Source organism: Gopherus evgoodei, chromosome 1 (genome assembly GCF_007399415.2).
Source record: "Gopherus evgoodei ecotype Sinaloan lineage chromosome 1, rGopEvg1_v1.p, whole genome shotgun sequence".
Classification (NCBI taxonomy): domain Eukaryota; kingdom Metazoa; phylum Chordata; order Testudines; family Testudinidae; genus Gopherus; species Gopherus evgoodei.
In genome coordinates this window covers 165,038,230-165,051,478 of record NC_044322.1, presented here as the reverse complement: position 1 = coordinate 165,051,478, position 13,249 = coordinate 165,038,230, and positions in this window count along the sequence as shown.

Sequence of the window (13,249 nt, the reverse complement as noted above, 5' to 3'; positions counted from 1 at the left end):
TTGTGTTGAATCTAAGCACAGTAATATGTTTTTCTGTCCCACTGCAGAAAAGGGTTTAATTCGTTTTTTTCCCCATAAAGAGCTGACATAGGCAGTGTAATTTACTGGGTGCAGTGTAGGACAATTAACTGAACCTACAAATTAAAAGTATCAGAGGGGTAGCCGTGTTAGTCTGGATCTGTAAAAAGCGGCAAAGAGTCCTGTGGCACCTTATAGACTAACAGAAGTGTTGGAGCATAAGCTTTCGTGGGTGGATACCCACTTGTGTCTGGAATTCCAGCTCCTCTAGCTTCACTAGGGGATCGGGGGATGTAACAACATGAGGGGTTGCAGTGAACCGGGGGCAAACTCAAACAGGGGAAGGGCACAAGTGCATGGGTGGGGCCATGGGTGCACGAGGGGAGGGGCTAATCAGGGGGGGGGGATCACAGAGGAAGGGGAACATCTAGGCTGAGAGTGGGGCAGAGGAACCAAGGGGCTAGCTTTAGGACTGGGGTTGTAGAGGGAAACTGGTGGGGTAGACAAACAAGCTGGGGCTGGGGAGTGGCAAAGGTTGCAGAAGCAAATGGGGTAGGCAGCAAGGGGTGAAGCTGGGGGCCTAGTGCAAAGGGGAGGGGGTCAGTCCAAGGTGGTATGTGCGCCCATGAGCGCTTGCACAAAAAAGTCAGTGTTCAGCTGGCTGTTGCTGCAGGCCCAAATGGCGGTAACGGGCATGGCAAGCCAGGTGAGCAGCTCAGTCCCAGAGGCAGGAGCTCAAGGCAGATGGTAAGCAGCCAATAGGAGTGGTGGAGCGGAGGGTGGGGGCAAAGGGGGACACGTAGGGGCCAGGCTCCACACCACACCTCCAGTGTCCCCACAAACACAGTCCAGACCCCCACCACAAGAGCACAGTTCAAAAATTACTCAGTCCGGAAGCACCCCCTCCATGGTGGTCTTCAGAATCTCTGTGCGCTCCCCCAACAGCAGGTGGTCCTCTTCTTCTTCTCCTCAGGGCTCCAGCAACTCCCTAGCAGCAAACACAGCATCTCCAGGTGGCAGTCTGGTGGCCAGGCAGGAGGGACCCCGCTCGGATGGTGGTAATGTCCACAGCAGCAATAGCTTGGGCTGGGGTCCCTCACTCCTCTCCTCTGGAGAGTGGGCTGGCCAGCAACCCGTCCCCACCCCCAGGGCTGTAGCAACAGCAGCAACTGAGGGTGGGGGGGTTCAACAGCCAGCCAACATCTGGGCAGCAGAGAAGGGGGTAGGTGGTGGTGTCTGGCCCAGACAAGGGAGCAGCTGGAGCAGCAGTAACAGCAAGGGCCCAGCAGCAGCCCCCTGCCTTCCTCCACGCTCCAAGCCAGAGGGCAGCAGGAGAGTTTTCAAAGGGAGAGATCTATTAATCCCAGATAAAGGAAGTCCTTTTTCCCTGGGTCAGGGAACAGGGGCAGTTCTAGAACAAGCAGGAACTTGCATGAACCAACTAAGACAGGCAGGCTAATTAGGACATCTGGAGCCAATTAAGAAGAAATTGCTAGAATCAATTAGGACAGGCTGGCTAATCAAGGCACCTGAGTTAAAAAGGACCTCACTTCAGTTTGCAGTGGGTATGCAAGGAGCTGAGAATGAGTTGGCATATTGCTGGAGGACTGAGAAGTACAAGCATTATCAGACAAGAGAAAGGTCCTATAGTGAGGATAAAGAAGGTGTTGGGAGGATGCCATGGGGAAGTAGCCCAGGGAGTTCTAGCTGTCACACAGCTGTACCAGGAGGCACTACAGACAGCTGCAGTCCACAGGGTCCTGGGCTGGAACCTGGAGTAGAGGGTGGGCCTGGGTTCCCCCCTTCTCCCCCCCCAACCTCCCAACTCCTGATCAGATACAGGAGGAATTGACCTGGACTCTGACTTCTACCAGAGGGGAAGGTCTCTGGGCTGTTTCCTGACCCACATGGTGAATCTCTGAGGCGATCAAATCCACCAATAAGCACAGGACCCATCAAGGTAGATGAGGAACTTTGTCACAACGCTTACTTTTTAAAAAATGTGAAAACTGAGGTTCTCTTGCAATCTATTCAAGCAGCTGGGCACATATGACAAATATCATCTGACTCTTGCCACTCCTGATACAATTGTGAGAGAAGGCAACATTGTGTTGCCAAACTCCAGTGGAAGAGTGGGTAGCGATGGTAAAACCTTAAACGGGAACAAAGTGCAGAGGCAACTTTTGAAAGGATTTATTGCTGGGCAATAATAGTTTTATCAAAGTGAGTGAGAAGGGATCAATGCCTCCAACATATTGGGGACACACACACACACACACACACACATCTATATGCTTACACACATTAACGATATGCACATGCTCTCACAATGTTGAAACATCGCCGCTGACAGTCAGCTCTGTGGCCTTTCAGCAGGGTCAATACAGCTTCATTTTTCCGGCTCAAAGTTCATAACTCAACTCCAGTGTGAAGTATTTTTTTTTTTAAATGCTACAGAGGTTCTATTTAGAGCTTCCTGGCAGCAAGCAAGTAGTAGGGGAAAGCTATCTTGACCAAGGATTTCCTTAGCAGTGCATAGAAACATTCTTTTTGTCAAACCTGGTTAACGGTCACACAGCCACACAAAGAGCAGCACTCAGCAGTTAAGAATCCGGAGGTGTGACTGGCAGTGATATATGCCTGAACAGAAGGAATGTGAGCTAACATCACAACAGTGCACTTGACATCTGACAATGTTGATGCTGATGATGTGCAAGACAGGGAAAAGGTTATGTAGTTAATATTTTCCCATAGGAAAAGGTCATCATCATCATCCACTCAGTAGGCAAATAGAGGTCATAACTGAGCCAGCAGAGGCAAAATGTATTCCCAGTCTTGGTCTACACTAAGGATTCTGATCCTGGAAACGTTTATGCACAAAAGTAAATTTACTTGCATGTATTTACAGAACCTGGCTTTAAGGCCTACCAGAAGCCACTCAGGCTGTGGAAATTTTTTGATAGTTTTCAGCGGGGTTTGGAATGAGCCCTAATCGAGAACAAAATAGTGGAACTGATGGGTGCCCTGTATACTTGCTGGAACAGTATGTAAATAGTTATTATCTAATGTTTTCAGGATACTTCTCACATCAGAGTCAGTGGCAAAACTTCCAGAATTTGATACTAACCCACTAAACCTTATTTTTAATATGTTACATTTTGAGTTCGGTTTAAATTGAAAACAAATACAATACATACTATAAAAGCAGCAAAGAATCCTGTGGCACCTTATAGACTAACAGACGCTTTGGAGCATGAGCTTTCATGGGTGAATATCCACTTCGTCAGATGCATGTAGTGGAAATTTCCAGGGGCTGGTATATATGCAAGCAAGAAGCAAGCTAGCGATAATGAGGTTAGTTCAATCAGGGAGGATGAGGCCCTGTTCTAGCAGTTGAGGTATGAAAATCAAGGGAGGAAAAACTGGTTTTGTAGTTGGCAAGCCATTCACAATCTTTGTTTAACTCTGAGCTGATGGTGTCAAATTTGCAGATGAACTGAAGCTCAGCAGTTTCTCTTTGAAGTCTGGTCCTGAAGTTTTTTTGCTGCAGCATGGCCACCTTAAGATCTGCTGTTGTGTCCAGGGAGGTTGAAGTGTTCTCCTACAGGTTTTTGTATATTGCCATTCCTAATATCTGATTTGTGTCCATTTATCCTTTTCCGTAGACTGTCCAGTTTGGCCAATGTACATAGCAGAGGGGCATTGCTGGCATATGATGGCATGTATTACATTGGTGGACGTGCAGGTGAATGAACCGGTGATGGTGTGGCTGATCTGGTTAGGTCCTGTGATGGTGTCGCTAGTGTAGATATGTGGGCAGAGTTGGCATCGAGGTTTGTTGCATGGATTGGTTCCTGAGCTAGAGTTACTATGGTGCGGTGTGCAGTTACTGGTGAGAATATGTTTCAGGTTGGCAGGTTGCCTGTGGGCGAAGACTGGCCTGCCACCCAAGGCCTGTGAAAGTGTGGGATCGTTGTTGAGGATGGGTTGTAGATCCCTGATGATGTGTTGGAGGGGTTTTAGCTGGGGGCTGTATGTGATGGCCAGTGGAGTCCTGTTGGTTTCTTTCTTGGGTTTGTCTTGCAGTAGGAGGCTTCTGGGTACATGTCTGGCTCTGTTGATCTGTTTCCTTATTTCCTTGTGCAGGTATTGTAGTTTTGAGAATGCTTGGTGGAGATTTTGTAGGTGTTGGTCTCTGTCTGAGGGGTTAGAGCAGATGCGGTTGTACCTCAGTGCTTGGCTGTAGACAATGGATCGTGTGGTGTGCCCGGGATGGAAGCTTGAGGCATGTAGGTAGGCACAGCGGTCAGTAGGTTTTTGGTATTGGGTGATGGGTTTTCGGTATAGGGTCGGTAGGTTTTTGGTATAGGGTGATGTTAATGTGACCATCAACTTCAGTTCATCTGCAAATTTGACACCAACAGCTCAGGATTAAACAAAGACTGTGAATGGTTTGCCAACTAAAAAACCAGTTTCTCCCTTGGTTTTCACACCTTAACTGCTAGAAAAGACGGTTACTCACCTTTGTAACTGTTGTTCTTCGAGATGTGTTGCTCATATCCATTCCAGTTAGGTGTGTGTGCGCCGCGTGCACGTTCGTCGGAGAAACTTTTACCCTAGCAACACTCGGCTGGGCGCCCCCTGGAATGGCGCCGCTATGGCGCCGAATATACCCCAGCAGACCCGGCCACCCTTCAGTTCCTTCTTGCCGGCTACTCCAACAGTGGGGAAGGAGGGCGGGTTTGGAATGGATATGAGCAACACATCTCGAAGAACAACAGTTACAAAGGTGAGTAACCGTCTTTTCTTCTTCGAGTGATTGCTCATATCCATTCCCGTTAGGTGATTCCCAAGCCTTACCTAGGCAGGGGGGTCGGAGTGAGATGTGGCAGTATGCAGAACCGCTGCGCCAAAGGCTGCATCATCTCTAGATTGCTGGACCAGCACGTAGTGCGAGGTGAAGGTGTGGACCGATGACCAGGTCGCTGCACGGCATATCTCCTGGATGGGCACACGCGCCAGGAAGGCGGCTGATGACGCTTGAGCTCTAGTAGAATGCGCCGTAAGATGGCCCAAAGGGACATGAGCTAGGTCATAGCACGTGCGAATGCATGCAGTCAACCAGGAGGAGATCCTCTGGGAGGAGATTGGCAGGCCTTTCATCCGTTCCGCGACTGCCACAAACAGTTGGGGAGACTTTCGGAACAGCTTTGTTCGCTCAATGTAGAAGGCGAGTGCCCTGCATACATCTAAGGAGTGTAGCTGCTGCTTCCGCCGAGAAGAGTGGGGCTTTGGAAAGAAGACCGGGAGGAAGATGTCCTGGTTGGTATGGAAGGCAGACACAACCTTAGGGAGGAACGCCGGGTGAGGGCACAGCTGTACCTTGTCTTTATGGAAAACAGCGTATGGCAGGTCCACCATGAGAGCTCTCAGCTCAGAGACCCGCCTGGCCGATGTAATGGCCACCAGGAAGACTGTTTTCCATGATAGGTACAGGAGTGAGCAAGTCGCTAGCGGCTCAAATGGTGGAAGCATATGCCTGGTTAGGACCAAGTTAAGATCCCAGGTAGGGGCAGGGTGACATAAGGGGGGATAGAGATGCTCTAGGCCCTTAATGAACCGAGAGACCAAGGGGTGGAGAACACGGAGTGGCCGCCCTTGCCTGGTTGGAAAGTGGATATGGCTGCTAAGTGCACCCTCAGAGAGGATGTCGTCAGGCCCTGTTGCTTAAGGTATCAGAGGTAGTCTAGGACCGTGGGGATCGAGGCCTCCAAAGGAATAACGCCCTGAGTTGCGCACCAGCAAGAGAAGCGTTTCCACTTTGCCAAGTACGTGAAGCGGGTGGAAGGCTTCCTGCTGCTGAGGAGAACATGTTGAACCGGAGCGGAACAGCTGAACTCTGCCACGTTTAGCCACGCAGGAGCCACGCCGTGAGGTGGAGGGCTCGCAGGTCTGGGTGACGAAGCCTGCCGTGGTCTTGTGTGATCAGGTCTGGGAGGAGAGGGAGGGGAACTGGGGTGTCCACGGACAGATCTAGCAGGGTGGTGAACCAGTGCTGTCTGGGCCACGCAGATGCGATCAGGATCAGATGTGCTTTGTCCCTGCGGAGCTTCAACAGGACCTTGTGCACCAGGGGAAATGGAGGGAAGGCATACAACAGGTGGTGCCTCCACAACAGGAGGAATGCGTCTGTGATCGACCCCGGGGAGAGACCCTGAAAAGAGCAGAACTCCTGGCACTTCCTGTTCGAGCGGGAGGCGAACAAGTCTATTCGGGGAAATCCCCACCTCCGGAAGGTGAATGGATGACGTCCGGTCTTATTGACCACTCATGACATAGAAAGGACCGGCTGAGCTGATCCGCCAGAGCGTTCCGGACCCCCGGAAGAAATAATGCCACTAGATCTATCGACTGGGCTATACAGAAGTCCCAGAGTCGAATGGCCTCCTGACACAGGGGAGACAAGAGGTCCCTCCTTGTTTGTTGATGTAGTACATGGCCGTTGTGTTATCCGTGAACACTGAAACACAAAGGCCGTGCAGATGTTGTTGGAACGCCTGGCAGGCAAGGCGGACTGGCCTCAACTCCCGGACGTTTATATGGAGTGTCAGCTCCTGGGACGACCAAAGACCCTGGGTATGCAGGTGACCTAGGTGGGCCCCCCAACCGAGGGATGACACAGCCATCGTTAAGGTCATTGACGGTGGCTGTGGATGGAACGGCATTCCTGCGCACACCAGGGATGGAGTTAGCCACCAATCGAGGGAGCGGAGAGGGTTGGGGGAACTGTCACCAGGACGTCTATAGGGTCCCTGCCCGGGTGGAAGACCGAATGGAGCCACGTTTGGAAGGGTCTCATGCAGAACCTGGCATACTTTTCACATAAAAACATGCGGCCATATGCCCCAGGAGTCCGAGACAAGTGCGAGCTGAGGTGATCGGGGAGGCCTGTAAGTTTCGTATGATCGATACGATCGCTTGGAAGCGGGGCTGAGGCAAGTAGGCCCTGGCTTGAATGGAGTCCAGCGTTGCCCCTATGAAGTCCAGCCTCTGCGTGGGGACCAGGGTGGACTTCTCGGTGTTGAGGAGTAGTCCCAACCAGGAGAATAGGTCCGTAACTATATGACATACTGCTGTACCTGAGACTGAGAGGACCCCTTGAGGAGCCAGTCGTCCAGATACGGGAACACATGTATCCGTTGCCGGCAGAGATGGGCGGCGATGATGGCCATGCACTTCGTGAACACCCTTGGGGCTGTGGAGAGGCCGAAGGGGAGGACTGTGAATTGGAAGTGCTGGTGTCTGACCGTAAAGCGAAGGTACTTCCTGTGCGGTGGAAAGATGGCAATATGGAAGTACGCATCCTTCACGTCGAGGGCGGCATACCAGTCTCCAGGATCCAGGGATGGGATAATTGTTCCCAGGGAGACCATGCGGAACTTCAACTTGAGCATCCATTTGTTGAGTCCACGCAGGTCTAGGATAGGTCTGAGGCCTCCCTTGGACATGGGAATCAGAAAATATCGGGAGTAAAACCCCTTCCTCCCTCGTCTAAAGGTATCTCCTCTATAGCTCCTGCAGCGAGGAGAGATTGGACCTCCTGTAGGAGGGCTTGCTCGTGAGAGGGGTCCCTGAAGAGGGACCAGGAAGGGGGGCGGGAGGGTGGTGATGAAGCAAATTGGAGGTGGTATCCTTCCTTCACTGTGCGCAGAACCCAAAGATCGATGTCAATTGGGACCACACCGGGAGGAAGTGGGAGAGGCGGTTGGAGAAGGGAGGGACAGGATCCTGTCCTGAGGCTGGTACGCCGTCCCCGGGCGCACCTTCAAAAGTTGGACTTGGGGCCCGGTGGTACCTTAGAGGGCCCGTGGTTTTGGCCCCCTTGGGAACTGGACTGGCGTCTGCGGCCCCCCCCCCACGCCTTCTACTGAGGTCCCGCCTCTGTCGAGGTGTAAAATACGGGCGGTGTGCTTGGGGCCTGAAGGGTCTACGCTGGGTTACAGGGGTATGCATCCCCATCGAGCGCATGATGACTCTGTCATCCTTCAGACTCTGCAGCCTGGAATCAGTCTTCTCCGAGAACAAACCCTTGCCATCAAAGGGTAAGTCCTGGATGGTGTACTGCAGCTCCGGAGGTAGGTTAGAGACCTGGAGCCAGAGATGTGCCTCATGGTAATCCCCGAGGCCAAGGTTCTGGCTGCTGAGTCGGCCGCGTCTAGGGAGGCCTGGAGAGAGGTCCTGGCCACTTCCTTACCCTCCTCCAGGAACCCATTGAACTCCTGGCGTGAGTCCGGGGGTAGCAGCTCGGAGAACCTACCCACCTCTGCCCAAGTGTTCTAATTGTATTGGCTCAGTAGAGCCTGTTGGTTGGCCACCCAGAGCTGTAGGGCCCCCGCTGAGTACACCTTACGACCCAGGAGATCCATCCGTCTGGCCTCTTTGGATTTTGGGGCCGGTGCCTGCTGGCCATGTCGTTCCCTTTCGTTGACCGACTGGACAACTAAGGAGGAGGGAGGATGAATGTACAAGTACTCGTACCCACGAGAGGGTACCATGTACTTTCTCTCAACTCCCTTTGCTGTCGGTGGAATGGAGGCTGGAGACTGCCAGAGGGTGTCGGCAGTGGCCTGGATGGTCTTAATGAATGGCAGCGCGACCCAGGTGGGAGCATCAGCAGTGAGGATGCTCACTACTGAGTCCTCGACTTCTGGGACCTCCTCCACTGGGAGGATGATGTTGAGGGCCACTCTGCGCAGGAGGTCCTGATGGGCCCTGAGGTCTATCAACGGGGGCCCTGATGATGAGGTCCCTGCCACAGCCTCATCCGGTGAGGAGGAGGAGGATACCCGGGAATGAGGGGGTCCTAGATGGCCTTCTGCTCCTGGGATGGTTCCTGCTCCAGCTGCCCCGGGGAGTCCGGAGGATGTGTTACGTGCTCTTCTGACTCAACCGCGGGGGGGCAGGAAATGGTGGCCTCTGGTGCCCGATGTTCTGAGGCAGCAGAGCGGGTCTGGACCAGAGGGGCACCCTGGGCTTGGTGGTACTCCCAGGGTGTCCAGAAGGACCACTGCTGAGGTCCTATGTCCTGCAGCTGAGAGTCTTGGAAAACCCCCGCCGGTACCTCTGTATCCCGGTCCCGGTCGTAATAGCTGTCCCCCTGGGAGGATGCGGACGTGTGTCTGGACGGCCAAGCTGGAGCAGAAAAGCCTGGAGCCGAAGTCCCGACTGATCTCGCACCCTCGATCATACTGGCACCGGTCCCCCGAGAGCAAGACCGGGACCTGCGACCGGCCTGGTGCCGGGAGGTCAACCGGGATCTCGAGTCTCTACGCCCTGATCTGCTCTGGGAGGTACGGTGCCTGGTACGGTGCCGGGAGCTGGAGCGGTACCGCGAGTAGCAGGTTGGTGAGCGAGAGACTGACCGGTGCCGAGAGTCCGACCGGTGCCGAGTCCAACCGGTGCCGTGGCGAGGACCGGTGCCAGGACTGGGAGTGACGTCGAGATCGGGAGCAACGTCTCGACTCAGAGCGGCGGCAGGACCATGATCGTGATCGGTGCCGATCCGCTACGCAGACCAACAGCGGTCTGGTCAGGGTCGGCTTGCCCAGGGACTGCAATACCCGCACCAGCGGTGCCGGGGGTAGGGGTGGTGCCGCTTTGGTGATGGCGATCAAGTCTCTCGCCGCGGAGAAAGTCTCCAGGGTAGATGTTAAAGTGAGCTCTACCACGGCCGGTGCCGGGGAGCTGTCAGGTGCCGGACTCAACTGCCCTTGCGGGGCTGGAATCGACGGCATCGGTTTTGGCTGTGCCGCAGCAGCTATTGGTGCCGGGCGGTCAGCCTTAGGTGCAGTCTCTGGCTGCAACACTGGCGTTGCTGTCTGACCCTTCGCCGTCTTCGACCTCGGGGAGAGGGAGCGGCGCAGAGTCGATTTCAGTTCCAGCGGTGGCCGGTGCCGGGAATCCTTAGGCGTACCGGCAATGCCCAGTGCCGTAGGGGTGCCTCTGCTCACCAACTGGCTCGTGCTTGGTGCTGAGGGTGACGGTGTCAGGGCCGCTTCCATCAGGAGCTGCTTCAATCTAATGTCCCACTCCTTTTTTGTTCTTGGCTTAAAAGCCTTGCAAATCGGGCACTTAGCTGATAAGTGCGATTCCCCTAGGCACTTCAAACAGGAGTCGTGGGGATCTTCTGTTGGCATTGGCCTATGACAAGCCGAGCACTGCTTGAAACCCGGAGAGCCAGGCATGAGCTCCGGCACCGGGTGCGGGGAAGGGGCTATCCCCCGAACCCCACAACACTTACTAATTAACAACTATAACTATGAACTATAACTAACTCTAATGAACTATATCTATATATATACAATAACAGTTAACTGTAATATGAATATAACTAGAAGAAACTACGAGTAGCTAGGGAAGGTGGAGGTCAGCTAAGCCGCACTCCACTGTTCCAACGACCGACATAAGAAACTGAAGGGTGGCCGGGTCGGCTGGGGTATATATTTGGCGCCATAGCGGCGCCACTCCAGTGGGCGCCCAGCCGACCTGCCGAGTGTTGCTAGGGTAAAAGTTTCTCCGACGAACGTGCACGTGGCGCACACACACCTAACTGGAATGCATATGAGCAATCACTCGAAGAACAGGGCCTCTTCCTCCCTGATTGAACTAACCTCATTACCTCTAGCTTGCTTCTTGTTTGCATATATATACCTGCCCCTGGAAATTTCCACTACATGCATCCGACGAAGTGGGTATTCACCCACAAAAGCTCATGCTCCAAAAAGTCTGTTAGTCTATAAGGTGCCACAGGATTCTTTGCTGCTTTTACAGATCCAAACTAACACGGCTACCCCTCTGATACTTGAATAAATATTATGATTAAGGTTAAGATTTTGTCACGGTTATTTTTGGTTAAAGTCATGGATAGGTCACAGTCAATAAATAAAAATTCTTGGCCCATGAACCTGTCCATGACTTTTACCAAAACTACCCGTGACTAAATCTCTACTTCTGGGGCCCTGATGCTCCAGGGGCCCTTAATGGGGGTAGGGCCCTACTCCAGTGCTCGGGGTTGTCTGCTCCCCAGCCACTGCTCCCGGGGACCACTCTCCAGACAGCCTCCAGTCACCCTGGGACCACTGCTTCTCAGGCAGTCCCAGGGCACCCCCAGGATTGCTGCTTGAGTGCTCCCCAGTGCCAGCCACACTGGCCACTGTTTTGGTGGTCCTCAGAGCCAGCTGCCTGGGGCTGCCCAAGCAGTGGCCAGTGTGACTGGCCCCAGTGCAGCTGCCGGGACTGCTGCTCAGACACTGCCTGGGGCCGTCCGCAGGACTGCTGCTTGGGCGGTCCCCAAGACCAGCCTCACCAGCCACTGCTCACGCAGTCCCCAAAGCCAGCTGTCCACGGCCGCACAAGCAATGGCTGGCCGTGGGGTGCCCGAGCAGCTGGCTCTAAAGCCAGCTGCTCGGGTGGCCCTGAAGTCAGCCGCAGCAGCCGCTGCAGAAGTCACAGAGGTCACGGAATCCGTGACAGAATCGCAGCCTTATTTATGATCCAGCAGGAGCCTAAAGTCAGAAGCAGCTATAAGAAAGTCACTAGTTTCAACACTGGACTGATCATTCAAGATTTACAACTATTCAGAAAGGCCCTAGTCCTACAACAGGATCCTCACAGGCTCTAAGAACTAGAGCTGGGTGTGAATAACTGGTTCACTAACAGTTCTGAAAATAAAAATAATTAAATAAATAAATAAAAAGTTTCAGGTCAAATGAAGTGTTTCTCTTGGATTTCAGGCATTTTTATCCATTTTTTAGTAAAAGCAAAGGAAATTTGGAAACAAAGGTCTAGATTCACAAGGGGACCTAGGCACCATTCACAGAATTGAAGAAGACAAGGTAACAGTGTTGGCCTCTTATGCACAACAGCCCAGTGGTAAGCACACTCCCTTGGGATGTGGGAGACTTGGGTGTGAATCAATGCTCTGGAGGGAAGACTTGAATCCAGGCCTGCCACTATCTGACGCGAGTGCTCTAACTACCAGGCTATTGGCTGTTCTGGGGTAGGTTACTCTCAATCTCTCCTGCTGAAGCTGTTCCACGTTGTATTACATAATTACAAATATTCATTAGGCCAAGAGAGACTCAAAGAGAATGACTGGATGGCCTGGTGGTTAGGTGTCACAGCTGGGTCTCCACCTCTCAGCGGAATGCCCTAACAACTGAGCTATTGGCAATAGGGACCAGCTGCTGCCTCCTCCTCCTCAGTTTTGTGAGTTCCAGTGGCACCTAAATGTTGCAGTTAGATGCTTAAGACCCTTTGTGAATCCATGCTGAAAAAAATTCAAAACTGTTTTGAAAATGAACCATTTTGACACGTCCAACAAACTTTCTTTTTTTCAAAGCCAAACAATTCATCAAAATCAATATGAATTTGCTAGACATTTTGATTGACCTGAATCTGCATTTTTCAACTAGTGAAAGTTTTGTGAAATTCCCCACCCCCACTCCAACTCTAACAGTATAGCTGGGCCAGAACTTGCAATAGCACATTAGGGCACATAATAGATGTTCTGAAGCCATGTATGTCCCAGTTTCTTGGATTATGGTACATTTATGTTGCATGTTCATAAGCATTGAACTTTGTAAAATGGCAATATTAGTCCATCCATCCCTCCAACACATTCTCATCTAACAACTGAGTGAAGTCGTCTTCAGCACTGCTTCATCATCATAAAGATTCCGGTGAGATATCTGTCACACTTACTCAAGATTAATTAGTCAGTGGATGGCCAAAGAGACAGATGAAAAGTACTTCTTCGTTTGAGGGGCAAATGGAAATCACTAGAACAAAAATACAAAGACATCTTCCTTCAAATCAAAACTCTGACATCTCTTCAGGAACATCTGGACATTTTACTGTCCACAAGAGTTATGAGATGTCCCAAGGAAAACTCTGACGTGGAACACAGCTTGCTAGGAAGCTTTTCTGAGGAGACTGCCACTTGCTTCATCAAGATATATTGCTAGTATCCACAGTTTGTCAAACTGCCTCAGAAAAGAGAGAGCAACAGTATTCAAGAATAATTAAATGTTCATGTAGGTTTGGTGGCCTCATAGTTGGCCAAGTTATAAGCTGTTGAAAATTGCCATTTTCTACCTGTGGGTTGCTGGATGCAGCGTGTTTGTGGCAGGGTGCCAAAACCAGCAACATTCTCCAGCATTGTGCATGCGCT